This window comes from Rhinolophus ferrumequinum, chromosome 4, assembly GCF_004115265.2.
Source record: "Rhinolophus ferrumequinum isolate MPI-CBG mRhiFer1 chromosome 4, mRhiFer1_v1.p, whole genome shotgun sequence".
Classification (NCBI taxonomy): domain Eukaryota; kingdom Metazoa; phylum Chordata; class Mammalia; order Chiroptera; family Rhinolophidae; genus Rhinolophus; species Rhinolophus ferrumequinum.
Genome location: NC_046287.1, coordinates 26116729 through 26136843, shown reverse-complemented (window position 1 = coordinate 26136843; position 20115 = coordinate 26116729).

Below are 20115 nucleotides of genomic sequence, written 5' to 3'. Positions count from 1 at the left end.
ATGTTATAGTCACTCACTCATATATGTCTTATTAAATCCTTTCAGAAGTAGCCCATAAGCAACATGAAAGCAAATACTGTGATTTAATCTCCTAATACAGCACCTACTACAAAGATGGGCTCTGAAAAAATTAATAAAAGATAGCATATATATTACATGGACTCTGTAGCCAGTTCTGTCACACCGTGATAAAAGTTCCGTATGCTCCAACTCACTGAGTGGAGTGCCTGTTCCACATCAGCCTCAGTGGAGGAGGAGTCCTGGAGAAAAGGCATGGAACGTAAGGGGCAGGTTTGCCTTGTAAACAATTGGTTTCTTTGTAGGAATCTCCCCTCTTTTTTCTCCCACCGATAGTGGCAGTAGACAGGTCACTACATGGATGTAGGGGGTAGGATAGGTCTTTATTTGGAAGTATGTTTATGTTTTCTCCAATTAGGTCATTTGACTACCGGTATAGCGTTGAACACGCTCACCCCAGTGTGCACAGTCAGTTACTGTGCCTGAAAGAAGTCAGGGGCAGGCTGCCTTAGGATTTTTGCCACAGCAGCAGAAGTCTTCCTTAAAGATGAGGCTATTTCTGAACCTGTTTTTATCATTCTCTTGTAACACACATATCCTAGGTATCAAGAGTCTGTGATGACCACATGACAGCTTATTAAAAAAAAAAAAAATCCTTAATGGCCTGCTTGCTGGGTATTGCCCCCCCGAAGTGTCCCTAAGCTGTTTCTAGGAAATATCCCCATGGTGTCATTTCATGCATGTTTGGGATCAGGTCTCTCTGGTTTTTTCTCCTCTATTCCTCTTGCCTCCTCAGCTATGGTTGACATTTGTGATTTTGTTGTTTTGTGGAGCCAAGCTTCAATCTCATGCCTTCCACTCTCTCCCAGCCCACCTGCCCAACACACATACACACCGGTCTGAGGGAGAATACCACATCACATTTTGAGGCTGTCCTGCAATTCCTCAAAGCGCAACTGCCTTTACAAAAGTCTTGAAGACAAAGAAAATTTTGTGATTCGTCACTTACAACTGCTATTACATGTAGCTACTCTTAGAGTCTAAATCAATATCATAGTTCCTTATTAGCTTAGTAACCTCTAAAGTGCAAATCAACACCTGAAGTGCTTCCATGGGACAAAAGGTAGCTCACCCCTACCTCCATGAACACTGCCAGCAAGGTGTTGCCTTGGTTTCCAGAAACCGTTGATATCTGGACCCAGAGAGGGAATAAAGAAGACTTTATTTCCCAAAGCCAGGCCCTCTTCATTAAGCCTTTCTCAGGACATTCTCCAATGGGAAAAACCCATACAGGTGAAATCCCGTCTCCCACATGAATGAGCTTGATCTGACCCCATGACCTTGACAAAAAAAGCCTCAGAGTAGACGAGTACATTACCCTCTAATGTGATTTATTCCATCTGGAATAAACATCAGCGGTTACACTCAAGTTGTATGGCACCAAATCTAATCTAATTCCTGTCACTATCTTTTCTCTAGTGTAACACACAAAGAGAAGTGAAGGTATGAATCAGGTCACCCCTTCCAAGCTCTTATCATCAAATACGTTGTTGTACATATGCGCATATCTAACAACCAAAAGTGAGCTATAGCATATCGGCACAGATGGTGCACTACTTACAGGTTACGAATGGAAAAGCTCTTCTAACTCTTAGGAACACATATTTACCAGGTAGAATGCTTACTATCAGTCTAAATCATCTGCTTGGGTCAAAGCCACAGAAATCGTGGGCTAGCCAGGAACATAGGGAACTTGCCCTTGCATAAGCTTCACTAAACGTGCATTGAAGTAATTTTTCCAAAAGAAAGATAAACTCTAGTCTCCATCATAACAGAAAAAAAAATGCTTATTACTTTGAAAATGATAATTTTTAAACTTCAATAATGTTCAAGTCAAGTCTTTTTAAGTCATCACTTCTTTCTACCTCCTTACACTCTGTTGTAATATCACACAATGTGATACCGTGTTTCCCAGAAAATAAGACCTAGCCGGACAATCAGTTCTAATGCGTCTTTTGGAGCAAAAATTAATATAAAACCCGGTCTTATTTTACTATAAGACCGGGTACAATATAATGTAATGTAATGTAATGTAATGTAATATAATATAATATAAGACCGGGTCTTATATTAGTTTTTGCTCCAAAAGACACATTAGAGCTGATTGTCCGGCTAGGTCTTATTTTCGGGGAAACACAGTATATAGATGATATATTACAGAATTGTACAACTGAAATCTATATAACTTTACTAACCACTGTCACCCCAATAAACGTTAATAAAAAAAAAAGTTTACCTAAATTTTAACTGACCTCAGATCTACCCAGCTATGTCCATTCTTAGGGTGTTTTAATTTAAGATTGTTTTTAAAACTAGCAGGCATTTCTTGTGTAACAAAAAGAAAACATGGAGTCACTATATGTGGTACACAGAGCAATGTGCAAGATGTGTAGTTGGGAGATAATAAACCATAGGCCACGCAATCAGAGAGGCCTGGCTTGGAGTCATTGCTCTACCTTTTACTAACTTACCGTCTTCAGAAAGTAACTGCATCTTCCTTCGTCTTATGTAAAACACAGATAATAAAAGAAATTACCTCACAACATTTGGGAGAGGAATATATGAGTAATTCTTGTCAACTGCCTACCTCAAAGAAAATCTATTATTTTTTTATTATTATGAATGATTTCATGTTAAATTCTAATTTTCTGAACCATAAGAACTCCACTCATGATACTACCTTAATATTTCCATAGAATTTCTGTCACAATCTTATTTTTGCACTAGATTAATTGGAAGCTATTTTTCTGGGTTGTAAAATCACCAGCAATTAGACAATTATAGAAGATGGAAGATGAGGCACAGATGCTCGGCCTTCCTCTCAGCAGGATTGGAAAAAACCTTGCTGATTTGATAAGAAAATACTTACCATACAAGAAAGTCATGAATAAGAAAGTGGTGGGGAGCAAGAGGTTCTGGTCCCTCACAGGGTTTCACACATACCGTAAAGAAATGGTGAGCTGCAGACCCCGAAATGAATTAGACTGGGAGATTTTTGAGCTATTCTCTCACTTGGGTATCTAAGAAACTCAACAATGGTACATGAGCAATGCACATTTGTCATATTTGACGGGGTTGCTTGGGGTTTCAGTTTATGATCAGTAAATTTGTACTTGCTCCCCTCTGGTTGTCTATGCTGAATTTAAAGAAATGATGGTACTTCGTGAAGAAAGCAGGTATACTTTAAATGACTAGTGTGACGTATAGTATTTTATTACTATCCATGCCCACAGTAAATAAAATGTAGGGAAAAAGCTTGACTGAAGGGCTTATCTTGGTGTTGAGAGTAAAAACTTGTGACATTTAAATTTTATAATAATAGGATCTTACGCCAACTTTATCAGGCCCAATCCTTACTTAAACTAACGTCTTTAAAAAGAGCGAAAGTACTCATATATATTTGACCTTCTCGATTCTGAGTTTAATTACAACTTATTTTTAGGGTCTGAAGTTTACTCACTCCAGCAGGAACACAGTTTCCAGGATCTGGAAACGGTATGGGTGCTTTTTTTCCTTTTTTTTTTTTTTAATTAAGCAAATCTTCGAAAGCCAATTTTGTTGAATTATATTTGATTGAATCAGACACACATGAATTGAATTTATTTGAATTAATGGTTTTGAAAATCATGAGGCTAAATAGAGTTTAATTATGATGCTTCAGATTTTGTCAATGTTATAAACCACAGCTTTTAAACATTGGAGTAGGTGGGCTCTGTATTAAATACAAGAACATTCTGGAACTCCTTTGCCCTGAGTTAATGCTCTAATATTGGAGTCAGCAAACTCTCCATAAAGGGCCAGAGAACAAATGTTTTAGGTTTTGGGGGCCACATAGTCTCTGTGGGAACCAGTCAGCTCTGCTGTTCTAGCAAAAAAGACAGTACATAAATAAATAAGCGTAACTGTGTTTCAATAAAACTTTATTTACAATACATGCTATAGGATGGGTTTGGCCCATGAGCAGTAGTTTGAGTATTCCTGCTCAGATAAAGAGGACATCTAACAAGAACTACAAGTGTATCCTAGTAGGGCATATTTTTAATACCAGTGCCAACTCTCTTTCGTGGCTGAGCTCCAAGACATTTTGGGGTGACCTGAAAGCAGGCTAAATTACCCAGGAAAACGTTTTGTCTCTTGTTTCCTTTGTCTCACCCTTCATTTTTGTTTTATTACATAAGTAACAAATGCTAAGTCTAGAAAAATCAGAACGTACAGTTGAACAAAAGAAGAAAATAGAACATCCTTAATCTCACACCTCATTTTATAACATTTCACATATTTACTATGTGAAGAAATAAGATGTATTTGTAAATACATGATTTTAAGTACAACAATTAAATTATACTATGCATATGTATGTGTACACGTGTGTGTGTATATATATATATATATATATATATATATATATATAGAGAGAGAGAGAGAGAGAGAGAGAGAGTGGGAGACAGAGAGAGAAACTATCTGTAGTAACCCATTTAATAGATGTACAATGAGTTTCATTAGCATCTAAGAGCCCTTACTTGAGCAATCGTGGCAATGGATTTTCCTATATGATCCACTATTGTCAAGTATAAGCAAAAGACTGGCTGTTATTTGTTATATTGGAATATAAAGATTAAAAGAACTTAATATTCCTTCATGTGATCTTAATTTATAATTTTAATTGAAAGAAACTTGGTATGTTATATTTTTAGATCATTTCCAAGTGCACAAGTAAATTTAAAAAAATGTATTATAGATTCTTCTTTTACCAAATAATTTCTGGTTATTAGAGTTGTACTTTTGAAAGAAATAACCAATTGCTTTCAGTCATTATTTCTCTCTCATATATCCCCAAATTTGGGAGGAGGTACAAGGTTCCTTTTGAAAATCTTGACCTTATTGGCTGTTTGGTACAAATCTAAATCTTAACCATTTTTTTTTTTTTTTGAAACCCTTAGTTGGAGAAAGACACAATCCAATGTTGGAACTTGCTTAGTAGGAGGACTTCTTCAATCTACTCTCAGAATCTAAATACAGAACACACCCTTAACGATATCTGTTTAAAAATCAAGGGAATGTAGAGGCTTCAGCTGGAAGGATATGGGCAGGAAAAAGCCTCCAGCGGCCTCCTTCATTTAATCACAGTCAGCTTTCCTTCTAGAGGTTCCAAATTAACAGTGGGGCAACTTTTAGTTTTTATTTTCCACTTTGAACAAGCAGGTGTTTCTTTCATGAGGCCCATATGTTTCTTCACAAGCTCTATCCAAAGCACCTACAGTACAGCCTATGGTAAGGGGGCACATAGCCAGTTTCTCACAAGATTTTGCTTCATATTCCAAGGAGAGGATGTGGAAAGGCAATGTGTGCGTGTGCGTGTGCACGTGTTTGTGTGCCTGCGTGTATGTGTGTTGCAGAGACGGAGCAAGAGAACAGCAGCACCATTCTCTTTAGTTGAGTGGGGCATCACCCATGATGCCAGCACACCGCAGTGCAGATGAGCTGTCAGCGAGCCCTTAGGTCCAAACTGACCCCATGCCAAACTCCTGCTTGTGACCCATTTGCCAGCAGGCTCCAACATGGCTGTGGCAGACCCCGAGAGCAGCTGTCTCTGCCTGGCAAACAGGCAATAGTCCAACCGGGTGGTTTTTTCGAGTTAAAAATAACAGTACTTACAAAGAAGAGTACCACTCGACACTGACTGCTCCTTGTTCAATCAAGATCATCAAGAGGACACCCAAGGGGAGGGGGAGGGTGAAGAGGGAGAAGTCTGTGGAGATAAGAAAATGGAGAGGCTTATGCTGTCATGGAGGGGAAATAGGAAATACCTGAAAGCGCAAGTAAAACTGGCCAAGATATGTGCTGACATTAATTGTCCACGAAAGCATAGCTTTGTGATCATCATCAACGTGTAGGTTGCTTGGGAGAAAGCACACGATGTTTATGAGAAAAAGTTTGCCCTTCAGAACAAGTGACTGTTCTGCTAGTTCTTATAGGGACATTAAATAATCTAGAGCAATTTACTATCTACTCTTACAAGCCTGAAAATGAATCTGCCGTTCTCAACTCATCCTATACTCACCTTTATTTCCATGTTGGCATGGAAGTGAACATATGAACTTCTTCATTATATATTGCCATCAAAATGACTATATTGCCATCAAAATATAATACTCCCTAAATTTTTAAAAGTTAGATAGTTAATACATATGAATTTGAAGCACACCAACAAATAGAGAATCTGCAACAATTTGTAAGAGTACCTATTCTATTATTGTGCATTTGTTTTTCTATCATTCCCAACATGACTCCTTCTAGTAACTTTTCACCAAAAAGTGTGGTTTGTGGACTGACAGCATTGGTGTCAGTTTGTTAGACATGCAGAAGATCTAGCCCCACGCTAGACATTGAATTAGAATCTAAATTTTAACAAGAGCTTCAGTTGATTAGCACACACATTAAAATTTGTGAGAAACTGTCCAAGTACCTTCAGGAAAACTGAAGTTCGGTGGTTAGTTACACCTGTTATTTAATTCAGGCAATACCGATTAGAATATTTATTAACAGTTCTTGAGTAATCAAACCATAAGTCACTATCTCAATGTGCATGGAGATTCTGAAGGAAAAGTTAAAAACTTTATAAGTGTTTTTGGCTGAAATGGACAACACTCAAAGAATTACATTTATAAGAATAACAAAAACAAAGTCATGCCTATTTACCCATTTGGAACCATCCTAGTTTACATGTATTTGCCTTAATCACATTAGAGGCAGCTCAATTACACTAGGACATTTACTTCAAGGAAATTAAGGCATCATGAAGTACCCCATTAAAGGTATTGATTAGCTGTCATAAAGTCCGCTCAGAATGACATTCAATGCCAATTAAATTGAAGCCATATGTCTCAGATACAATTGTATGAGGTAATCTTAAATTTAGTCTATTATATAAATAGACTGTTCCATGACTTAGTGGATTAGGAAAAATTGATAATTTAAATATTGCCTGCTAGATAAAACTAAAAATAAAAGTTATAGTAATCTTTCTAGAACAGTCTCTTCACACACTGGTGAGAAATGACTCAAACTTCAGCTTTATGACAAGCGGACAATTTGGGATTATAGGCAGCCTCGTGACTCTAGATGAGGAAATCAGCAGAGCAGCAGACAATGAAGCAGGAGGCCTGGAAGAACTCAGTGGTGGGAGGGGCAGCGTAATCTCTGCCTAGGTAATCTGAGACTGCATCCTGCTATTGACCTATTCTCTGAACTTCACCTAACTCCATGGAAATCCTGTACATGAAACAATGACAGGATGTCCCTGGAAAAGTTACAAAAAGCCCGGGTTCAAAACACATTGTTCATAAACTCATGGAATCTTTGCATACTGCCCATCAAATAGAAAAAAAAAATTCAAAAATATCTAAGGAAATTCCTTACTTATCAAATTCAATAGGCTTTTGCTTTAAAAGGAAAAAGCAGATTTAGCTTCTTTGTAGATAAAAGTTTCTAAACCTAGGCATTCTTAGGAAAAAAATGTTGATAAACTAATGCAATGGTTCTCAAAGTGTAGCATGTGTCAGAATTACCTGAAAGGAAAACACAAGATTTCTGGGTCCTATCCCAGATTCAGTAGCTCAGAAGTAAGACCCAGAATTCGTATTTCTAATAAGTTCTCAGATGATGGTAATGCTGCTGGTCCAGGGACTACACTTTAAAGCCTACTGAGTTAAGTAAACTATATTACAACTTACTTTAATAGCTAATTTTATATTCACTTATTCTACAAACAGTATTAAACATCTCTGTGTGACTAGTACAATGCTAGTTGCCAGAGATGCAAAACTGAATAATTCAGCCTTGCTCTCCAAGAAGTCAGTCTAATGGGATCACCAGTCCCATGGAAGGTACTTACTCTCCTGAAGCATTAAATTCGAGGCAGAAACATGCCCCTGCCCTCAGTATTGGAGAACAGTGTCCCCACTCCCTCCACTTTCCTCAAAGCTCAGGAGGTCTTTGAACACTACAGAGAGGGGACAAGCATTATTTCCTTGCCTTCCCAGCCAAACTGATGACCTCAGAATAATAAAGATTTAGCTGAGAAAGGAAAATATGGAGGTGAAGAAACAAACACATTTTTATTTGCTTTATAATTATGTCTAGAACTTAGAGTGTGATGACTGTCACATAGCACTATTTAGAAGCCAATAAATTTGTAAAAGTCTACTAAGTTATCGAGGTAATTACACTGCCAAAAATACATGCCTTTAACTGTTTGAGCCTTCAAACAGACAATTGGGTCTCCAAACTTGCATCAGTCGCAAGAGATACGAGAGGACTGAGTCAGTGAAGAGGACATAATTCCCCGGGCTCACTTCCACTGTTGGCACGGAGAATAACAAACCTGGCATAATCTTCCAGAAGGCAGAGCCAGGGGCCACAGAAAGAAATGGACAAGGGGGTCTTCCAAAAGAGCAAACCAGGATCTAGTCTCAGAACTTTCCCTGTCTCCATACGAGGGAGCCTTTCCAATGCTTGCCTAACAGGATTTTATCCTTGATACAGATAAGCATTCACTATGTCTGTCTCCTTGTCATTCAATGGTTCTTATGCTGGCTTATATTCTGTCCCTCTTCCATCATTGTATACTGGTCTAGCACGCATATCGGCATGAGAGGATGAGGGGAGGATTAGATAACTTGCTTTTTAGTTTATACATTGCCAGACCAAATGAAGTATATTCCTGATGGAGTATTGAGCATATCATTCAGAAATCCTAGACTTTTAGCTAGCTATAGTAACTGGATGAACTCCAAATTGTTTCTCTTGAGGTGATAAGTGTTTTTTATAAAATGTATGTTTGGGTATTTGAACATTAGAAAGAGATCATTCTTGGCAAAGATTTGTGGTACCCATCCATATTGTAGTAACGTAATTGAAAGATGTCTTCTTAGCTCCTCTTATGTCTAGGTGGACCACTTGAATAGTTACTATCAATTATATGTCAGTAATTGCATTGTGACAATCCATGATTCTAACTAATGTGTATGTCTTCCTGGCCTAGATGGTTAAGTTGCAATAATACCCTCTTCAGTTCCTTTTCGCCATCCACCAGCTAGATGTTGATGTCCAGGGTGACTAGGAGAGTGTTGACAATGGTAGAAATAAAAGATGAGGGAGACTGGATCCCTGAGTTACCACTTGGAAGAGAGTCACCAGATCACATCCACCCTGGATTGTTGCAGGAGTGAGAAATACATTTTATTTTCTAGATGAAGTCATGGAGATTTGAGACTTTATCTGTTAGTATTACTTTAATGTTTAATGTAGATATTTGCTATTTATTTATTTTTCCTTTACTCATGAGTGGGGGCTGGTGAGAAAGACCAGATTAATATTATAAAACAAAAGTACTACATTTTTCTCTACATAACTGAATTGTAAGATGGATTAAATTTTGTGACTTTCTCACACCTAAGTTATACCTCTTATAATAATCCTACGAGGCAGCTATCATGAACTCTATTACACAGAAGAAGCAACAGAGACTTAGAGAGATTATGTAATGTACTTAGGTCACGGGTGGCAGAATAAAAATCCCTACCCTCATCACTCTAACTGCAGAACCCATATTCTTTCCCATTTCCTACTCCACCTCTGCCAGCATTACTGATAGGAACAGTTTCTCTGAAGTTGGCTTCCTACTGAGGATGAACTACGTTTCACTCAGCAGATTTTTGCATTTTTATCAACTCTTTTAAGAAAAGGAGACTTCTACCAAAAATGGTTGAAACGAGAAATTCACTCATATATATATATATATATATATATATATATATATATATATATATATATATACTAAAACTGAGAGAAGAGAGGGAGAGTGTTGAGACGACGTGCAGACAGACTTTAGAGACTCTCACCAAGGCCAAGCCATTCCGGAAAGCAAAGAGGGAGTACCTGCCATCTACCAATCCAATCCTACAACAAGGTACCCTTTGGCTAACGTTCACAGAGCACGTCACTGGGCATAGGCCTACAAAGGGAAAACTGACCTGAAAGAGTAATTGGTTAATCATGACCAACGATCCTATTTATTCTATAGAAAAATGTTGCTACCAAGCATAGCTAGTCATTGAAGGCTTTAGTTTCGAGTAATACGCTTAATCTTCTTTTAATAATATGCTAATATGCTTAATGTTCCATATGGGCCCAGTTTTGTCTTATCAGTTCAGTTGTCCTTCATTCACTCCTAGTGGGGCATGGGATTAATTTTTAAGAAAATGTGAAGTATGCTGAATATGATGCCTATTTTACATTAACCATATATTTTTATTGGTTAAAAAAAATTGGTTAAAAAAATTGGTTAAAATAAATTCTATTTATTTAATTTACATAATTTTATATTTTACATCAATTTATTTAATTACAATATTTAATAAAATTATTCTAAAGTTCTCCTAAAAAATCCCTATATGAAGTATTGTGTCTAGTTTAATATGCAATTAACTGGAATATAAACTATTGGATTTTTCATGCAGTGGAGTATGGCCTTCAAATTCAATAATTTTAGGCTTCCTCAGAATTTAACAATGAGAAGGAGATATACACGTGTAACAAACCTGTCTCAAAAACCTCTTTCATGTGATCAGGTAGAAAATTCGTCCCTGCGTGCCCTTTGTGATGTGACCCGTGAGAAAAGAAAGGGGCAGATATGGATCTCCTAAACTGAAGATATATACTTAGAAAAGATCATTTTAGTTCCTAGGTCAGAGATTCAAACTTGTTTTTAGTTGACACTTTCTTGACCCTCATTTCCAAATTTAAAATGCCTGTATTCTAAAGCACTGCTGCCTGCAGTGGACTGAAGCGTTGTGCCCTCTCAGCCCAGCCATCAAACTCGTATGTTGAAACCGATTCCCCGATGTAATCGTATTTGGAAGTGGCTTTAGGGAGGTCATTTCCTCATGAGGGAAGAGCCCTCACGAATGGGCTTCATGTCCGTATAAGAAGAGGCTGCAGAGCTAGCTAGCTCTCTTTCCACCACGGAGGGGTACAATGAGAAGTCAGCATTCTACACGTCTGTAAGAGCGCTCTAGCTAGAGCCCAACTATGCTGGCAACCTGCTCTCAGACTTCCAGCCTCCAAAACTGCGAGAAATAAGCTTCTGTTGTATATAAGCCACCCAGTCTATGGCACTTTGTTCTAGCAACCTGAACAGACAAAGATACTGTCCTTATTCCCAATATATGCAATTATGCCCTTAGTCCCAGTTGAGGTATATAAATCATTGTGCAGGCAGGAGAAAAGTGTTACCTACATAGCTCTCATTGAACTGGGCCCAGGTGGAGATAGATGAAGCCACCTGATGGTTACTCTACGGGGCCTCTGGATGACCTCTTTCATTCTTTTGGTCCTTCGTGGCATCTCATTCCCAATATTCCAATATCTGGGGGTTTTGTCCTCCCCTCGTCTTGTTCACAAACCTGAATGGATCTTTCTAATTCCCACAGCCAGACCAAAAACCTCCTACCCATAGACTTGCCTCACCCAAAGACTCAGAACCCATAGTCAAGGAAGCCAGTATCCCATGATTTCACATGTTCTAAAGTTAAATTATATCCTAGTTTCTTGCCCAGAACTGGGTCTTGTCCCAAGTGCACGAAATGTTTTGCTTTCTTACTAATAGGACTTTCATTGTGTTAATTATAATGTAAATAAATCGTTACTTATAATTGTATATTGCTCTTCTTGTCATAACTCATCATTTTTAATCCCTTTAAAATTTTTTTCAACCTCTCTCACTTTTATCACCTTTTCACACATGTCTTATAATCAATGGCATCTTTAGGCCAGTTGGCATTTGTGACGTGGTTATCATTACTCACACTTGATTCTTATCCGCGGTGTCATGACTAGAGCACTGCAGTCCCTTGATTTTTCAGTCAACAAACTAGTTAGGACCATTCAAAAATGAGCTATGAGTTCTAACTGTTGTCCAGCTCCTTTAGTTGGCACTTCCTAGTCAGCTCAGGAAAGCACTGGCATTAACATCTGTAGTAAGAGTACAGCAGGTTAGAAGAAATGTTAAGGACAAGAGTGAAGTATTTAAGATATGCTTCATCTCCAATAGTGTTCAGCATAGAGCACTGGTTCTTAAACCTGAGTGTGCATCAGAATCACCTGCAGGTTGTTTAAACACAAATCACTGGACTCTAATCCAGAGTCTCTGCTTCCCTAGATCTGGTGTTGGGCCCAAGAATGTGCATTTCCAACAAGTTGCCAGGTGCTTCTCCAGGGATCACATTTTCAGAATTAGCATCCTAGAGAATGATTAAAAATAAAAATATTTCTCCATCTGCTAGTCTGAAGGCAGCCTGGCCCTGAGTCAGCTTCCATGTTCATTTCTCTGGAAGTCGCAACCAAAGTTTTCTATTTCCCAGGCCATAAAGATGTCTCTTCTGCTCTATGGATTTACTTCTTTTTCTTCCCCAACTTGTAGCCATTTCCTCAATCTCTCCTCATAGAAACACTGGCCCTGAAGATATCCTTCAAATCCTGAATGGTTCTTGCCCCTTTTTGTTTCTCTTTCCACACTGGTTGTTCACAATTATTAGTATGAAAGGGTTGCAAAGGAGAAGGGCATCTGGAGGGGCGGGTGAAAAGGCCTTTGGGATTCATTTGAGAGAGTTCAGTGAGCTGGAAAGCGGATTTAGTGGGAAAGACTACAACACAAAATAATATTTCATATTTTTATACAGCTGCATGTCCTTCCTGGTTAATCTTAATTTTTATCTTGGGTTTTCCTCCCCTGGAATTCAGGAACTGAAATACTGTCCCAAATCTTTTTCTTCCAAATAACTAATTCCCACATGCTCCAAAAGCAAAGCAATAAATATTCCTCAACATGTTATAAGAATAAATTTTACTTTCACAAATCAGATGTTTACCAACAAGGACTTTGCTTAATTTTGCACCTGACATGCTTCCCTTGAGTCTTGAACCACCCCCATCTGCTTAAAGCAAGTTAGTTGTGCTTTCCCATTTTAGTAAACACGGTGTAATCCAAACATACTTTAGTTTAAGCTAGGCATTATTATTATGTGTAGTATTTCATGCAAATGCTTCCTCTAGGTTGTGTGGTGTTCTTGCACATCTACACACGGCTATAGAAAAGAGATTTTGGAGGAATGGCAAGGCCCAAACCCAGCAGTGTCTTAGGGCTCTATTGATACCCAGATTCTAAGGCCTTGGTGATCACCCCACTTCTGGCTCTCTCACGAGGCATATGGGATACTCTTAAAACCTTCAGCTGGGTCTCCTCAGTTATTAATTGAAGATAGTAATCCCAATAAGGCATGACTGGGCTTCTTCCACCACACCAGTATGGCCAACCCATGAGCCAGCTAACACCTGCCCCCACTCTATGTTGGTAGGAAGCTTAGGATTCCCACCTTGCATACATGGAATAGTCTTTGCCTTCTTCCAATGAGCACTGTCACTCTACTTTCTTTCTATTGTCCTTCCCTATTGTCCAACAGTCCTAACAGGATCTGGAGTTCTGCTAAGTAGCAAATACCAGAAGAGAAGCAGCAATATATTCACAATTTCCCCCAAGCTTGGAAGGAAATCCATACACTGTCTTCACTATCAAGATTATTCAGGAGGAGGCCACATACATCATTCTTCATCTCCTCCCTTTTCTGACTCATTTCCTCTAACTTCTCAGACATGTGTACATAAGTCATAGAGTGCAGAGTGGAGCTAGTGGGGATCGTGCATTCAGAGAATTAACATCATTTATTTGTTCACTCTGCCTGAGGACCTGCAGTAGGGTGTCTGGCTATGAGGAAAATGTGCTTCATTGAACTTTAGAAGTTACATAATATAAATCTATTTGTGCTCCTCTGCATTTTCTCTACAAATAAGTGGGAGGCCAGCAGGTAGCCTCATTCATTGATAGATCAGGCATTCATTGATATTTCACATCATTTTGTTACATATTTCATTTTCTAAAGAGGTATGAGTCTGCAGGAAAGACACCACACTCCTCAACTAAAGGTTCTACCAAATGAACAACCTAAATAGTTGATAACCTACCTATGGACTAAAGCAACTTAATTAAGAAAACTCATTAGACCAATGTTTATTGAGTACCCCCAAATGCTAGACATACCTTTGTATGATCCAAAATATCCTACATGATAAATGTTCTGCTTCAGTCATTGTGATTGTAAGAACTTGTGGTGCTTACTTGTATTTATGTCTCTATATAAACTAAAAGCACCTCGAAGGTAAAGTCTCTGCTTTGTCTATTGCTAAAACCTCAAATCTCACCTTGCAGACATCAGATACATAAGGATCGGTAATTTGTTGGAGCACTGTTATTATTAATAAAATGCTAAGTAACATTTCAAAAATTATTAAACCTTGAGAATTATTTGACATAAACAAAATTTAATCATTTTTTAACTACTGGTATAAAAATTGAACTCTTACATCAAGCATTCACAGTTGAAATTAAAATGAAATCTCTCTCATAATATTAGAAGAAGAAAATTAATGGTTCTGCATCAATGTGCTTCCTGGTTTATTACTTAATAAATTACTGTTAGTTACAAGAACTATTTTAGAAGACTTTAACTCTTATAATATACCGTATTCTATGCATATTATCATGTAAAATTATTTTACCTTTTTTTATTTTTTATAAGTGACAAATGAAAAATAATTAAAGAATTAAAAAAATGCAAAATGCTGGCTCTGGTGACCTGATGTTTTTGTGATTATGTTGTATACATTACAAATAAATCACAGCTGTTGTATTGTTGTATCTTGTTAAAATGTATGAAAATTTAATTTAAGGCCAATGTTGATAGCATTGTAGATAAATTAACCATGTTCTTTGCATGGATGGTTTTATAGCAGAGGCTCATAGTGGTTAGTAACTTAAAACTCTGTTAGAATTTCCACTATAAAGTTTCAAAGGCACCTGGTTCTCTGGATTGCAAATTAGTAGCAAATCTTAAGACTAGCGTTGCCTTATTAAGAAAGAAAATTATTTTGTTCTGGGTAAAAGATGCAAAGTTACAAAAGAAGTTGGTGCATCTCCCTTTTCTAGGGTTATTAAGAGATAATGTCTTTTACAACACTATATATTACAAATAAAAAGTTCTGAAGTCTAGCCTGGGCTAAATGCTAACCTGCAACTTGACCCCTTTGGGTCTCTCTTCCTTGTCATTGAAATAAAGAGTTTGGAGAAGATGTCTAAAATCTATCTATCTATCTATCTATCTATCTATCTATCTATCTATCTATCTATCTATCTATCTATCTATCATCTGTCTGTCTATCTGTCTATCATCTATCGATCTATCTATTTATCTATTTATCATCTATCTCATCTATCTACCCACCCATGATCTATCAGTTATATTTTATCACTAGTCATCTCCACCTAGTGTAATTGTGCTAATAATAGTACACTAAACACAGAACTAAAAAGAACATTCCACATTCCATTTTCTCACTAAAGTGCTGCCTTTTAAAAAACTTTGCTGCAAACCATAGAATCTATTTTCTTGTTTAATCTCACCTGGAAGACCATCCTGGGATAGCTCAGTATTGTTTAAGAATCCTTATATAAACATATCTTTAAAAAGCATTCAAATGATCAAAATACATAACTTTATAAGTTAGATACATTAGAGTTGTAATATTTGTATCATAAATAAAAGCTAATGTCTGTAATACACAAGCATGTTGTACCATTACACTTTGGTGTAATTTAGATCTTGAAAAATTAATTTGCATAATAGTCTATAGCCACTTATAAAATGAAAGTAATGCCTAACCCCAAATACTTTATCATAAAAGCAGACACATTCACATGGGAGCTAATTTTCTATTTGGCTTCTTTCTATAAATCAATATCGAAAGAAGCCTAAAATTCCTTAAGCTAAAAACAGAACACATTGATTTAGGAAATGAGAATCACACACCTGACCAATGATCACCAGCTACAAAACAAAAAAATCTTTTTTGTTCATTATAACATCCAAAGATCATACTAAAGGCTTAATCGCAAGTCGTATTGTTAAATACTATATGACAGGACTTGGACTTAAGAAAAACAAAAACACCTTGAATAATATGATCAGGTATGTGTGTGTGTGTGTGTGTGTGTGTGTGTGTGTGTATACATATATATAGTGTGTGTGTATGTATACACACACACATACACATACACATATGTTATATATATATTAATCAAGAGGTCATTGCACTTCATAAATAGTGAATTTTTTTCAAGTTTGGCTGAATAGGGAAGTGATTATAAATCTCTCAAGCTGTTGTAGTTTAAGCCTTTTTTGTTTTTTAATTTTTGTCAACATTTATCTTCTGATATGCTGACCATGCTCCTTATGGGCATCATTCTTTGCAAAGTTGCTCACCTCTGAGCCTTCAGTCAGACAGTTCCCATTAAAGCACGGAAGAGGCTAAACACAGAACTGAGCGGGTGTAATATCATTTCCTTGATGCCCCTCCAATTTAACATTCACTGTCTCATAGACATTTTATATGGTAGGATCCTAAAACTAGTTATGTATCTAACAAATGATGGTATTGTCTCTATTTTGATACAGATACCCACGCCGTGTGAGACTAAATCAAAATCTTTGCAGTTAAGAAGAAGATAGATTATGTCTCTAATTTCCCATAAATTTCTCCAGCCTGTCACAAGGGCATTTTTTTTTTCTAATTGGCAAAAAGGCTTTTTGATAGGAAAATGATATAGCTTCAGTTACTGATTCTTACTCCATGGCAAGTCAGCTTCACCTATGCCCCTTTTTGGCTTTCTCCTAAGACAGGACGGGCTGCTCATCTTACCCCGTCTCTCCTGAGCCCATGATATTCACTGGGCTAGGTTTTTCTAGTAGGGTAGATTATTCTATCTCAAAGGCAATGAACCAGACCCTACCCTTCTCATCCCTGGTGCTTCTCAATTTTCACATCAGAGAAGACCTAGTCACATCTGCCTGCTCAAGGCAACTCCATGTATTCTTTTGTTTCCTCTCTTTTTGTTCCCCAACCTTCACCTTCAATCTTCTACCCTGTTTCACCAAAAATAGGACTTGGCCTGACCATCATCTTTTGGAGCAAAAATTAATATAAGACCCGGTATTGTATTGTATTGTATTGTATTACATTACATTACATTACATTATATTATATTAAAGACCCGGTCTTATATTAGAGTAAAATAAGACCCTGTCTTATATTAATTTTTGCTCCAAAAGACACATTAGAGCTGATGGTCCAGGTAGGTTTTATTTTCGGGGAAACACGGTACCTGCAAAAGAGACCAGCAGAGCCATCTTTTCCTCTAGGAGTCGCCAGGCACACTTGAGAAAGCTGGTCCTGAGATTTATATGAACCGCGGAAATGGGCAGCTTCCCTTTGAACTCAAATTAACATTATGTGCTCCAGGATACTTTACACAAAGAGGCCCCATGTGGAGGCACTGTGTGCTAGTTTAAGTACAGTAATAAAAATGTGGCATTGTGATTCCTATTTTTCTATTTTTCCTTGGGCGTATAGTGTCCTAGAGGCTGTCCTCAGAAAAGAAAAGTCAAGGTATATTACAAATACTTCAGGGACCCTAATTGTGGAATCATAAAAGAAACAAACTTCATGTCACTGTTTAACATTGACCTCCAAATAGGGGCTGAGTGGATATTGGGAAACAATGATCAGATAAGGAGATAGCAATAGCATGAGAAGTTTTACCTGGTATAAGATTCATTTGGCTCATTTTAGCAATAAAAATTATTTATTTTGCAGTTAAACAGGCTTTTCCAAGAGCTTAAAGTGTCCAGTCGCTGGGTAAACAAGGATCTAGTTCTGATTAAGTAAGATAATTTCTTTCCTGGGAAAAAGTTTTTGTGGTAATGGGTTTTTTTCTGGAAAGAATTTTAGAGTTTTGGGGTTTTTTCCCATAATGCTCATTTTCTATTCCTGGGGGAGGAACAGGAACCTTAGCATACACAGCGGGCTTCATCAGATCTATGACTGTGCATTGGCCTCGCTATGCAGCTCAGCAGGAAAAGAGGCGACAAAAGGTGCGGACCTGGGGGTACGAGGGGTGCTGCCACCCCTTACCCCTTTCCAGGCCTGCCTTGGCCCACTGAATACCAGATCCCGCTCGCCATAGCTTATGTTAGGACTGGAGCAGGAAAGGGAAAAGAGGAGCCTAGAAAGTCTTGTTGTGCTAGAAAGTAAAGAATTGCATAAAAATGATGCAATTTTTTCAAAGGAAATAAGGAGCCGGCTTAAAAGGGCTCCCACTGGCCAATTAAAGAACATTTAAAAAAATAAATAACAATTTAAATTAACTTCTTGAGAGATTTGTGAAAATGAGGACATCAGAAAATCAAAAACAAAGTTTACATAGAGCAGCTAAGGATTATTTGCACTATACACAACTGGTTTTGTTAGAAACCAAAGGTTAAAATATCATAGGAAAACCACCCTGTAACCCTAGAGACCTAGGACTTCAGTTCATTTCTTGAAACATCATGACTAAGGTTAATTAAGGTCATCAACTTAAAATGGCACACACCCTTCCCAATCATATATGATGCAATTATATCTGATTTATCACCATTCCGTGATGAGACTTTGACCTTTATCTCTGTTTCTATGATCTTGCTTCCTTAGTATGAGACCTTCTTCCTGATTCTTATTCATCACTTGAGGATCAGTGTGAAACAACCTCCTTCACCTCCCCACTCTATTCAAATTTATATACTGGTTTCCTTCTGCGTGTTGCTACACAGCTGTACACATACCTCTGTTCTATTTACACCACATCTGTTCTTTTTATATAGCTATCCTCCAGTAGCTTCTAAATTGTTTGAGGATAGAGCCCATGCTTTATTAATATTTATACCTATGAAACTTCCACCCTTTCCATTACCTTTAGCAACTAGTTCTAGTACTGAGAATATTACAATTTCACACTTTGTACAGGTACTTTCACAAGAATTGCCTCAATTGATCAGAGATGCTAGGACAGGCTAAGTTAGTGTTGTCTCAATGGACTTCAAGTGACACTGCAGGAATTTGAGCCCAGTTCATCCTGACACCAGAGCTTGGGCTCTATCACTATCCTAGGCTCTCTGCACTGTAGTTCATTTAGAAAAAATCTTGAGAGTGTAGTAGACAAAGCTTAGGGGTAGGAATTCATAATAAATGAATTTAGGCTTATCAATAGAAATGTAAAATCAAATGAGGAAACATTCCCAGTGCACTTTTAGACTGCTTGGTGCTTGTTGGACCACATTTGAACACTGTATCCATGCTGCCTCCGATGCCAATGAAATGTGTCTAATCAAGGGATAAGAAAATGGACAAATCTCAAAATGATAATATATAAGGAACAGTTAAACATTGGAAAATATTTATTCCATGGAGGATTAGAATAAGAGAACAACCAAAAGCTACACCAAAAATCAGGATTGGGATCAAATAGGAATTAAAGAGAGGCTCAACACTCAGACCTCTTTTCCATATATAATACGTATTTATATTTTTTCCTAACTAAATCTTCTAATATAGTTTTATTATTATTTAAACACAGGAGGGGTGGCAATCTGTAATGTGCATGGAAAGAGACTCCTGAATCAGGAAGGAATTGCAATGCATGACCTCCAAGGATAAATCATGGTATTATGAAAGTTATGAAAAAATTAATTTAGCATATATATACATATATATATATATATATATGCATTCTCTCTTTCTCTCTCTCTCTCTCCCCTCTCTCTCTCCCATATTCATTTATTTAGAGTGCCCAGAATCAAGCCTAATAGAAGAGGAAAAAGATGAAGGGGATATTTAACATATTAACAGATAATTCTCTCCTGAATCCATATGCATGGATCATCCCCAGTTCTGGCATCTAAAACACACCATGTCACAGAATAATGCAGATTACAAATGAATAAAGTTCCTGGAATTAGAATATCCAAAACCTAGGATTCAGTGCAACATGAA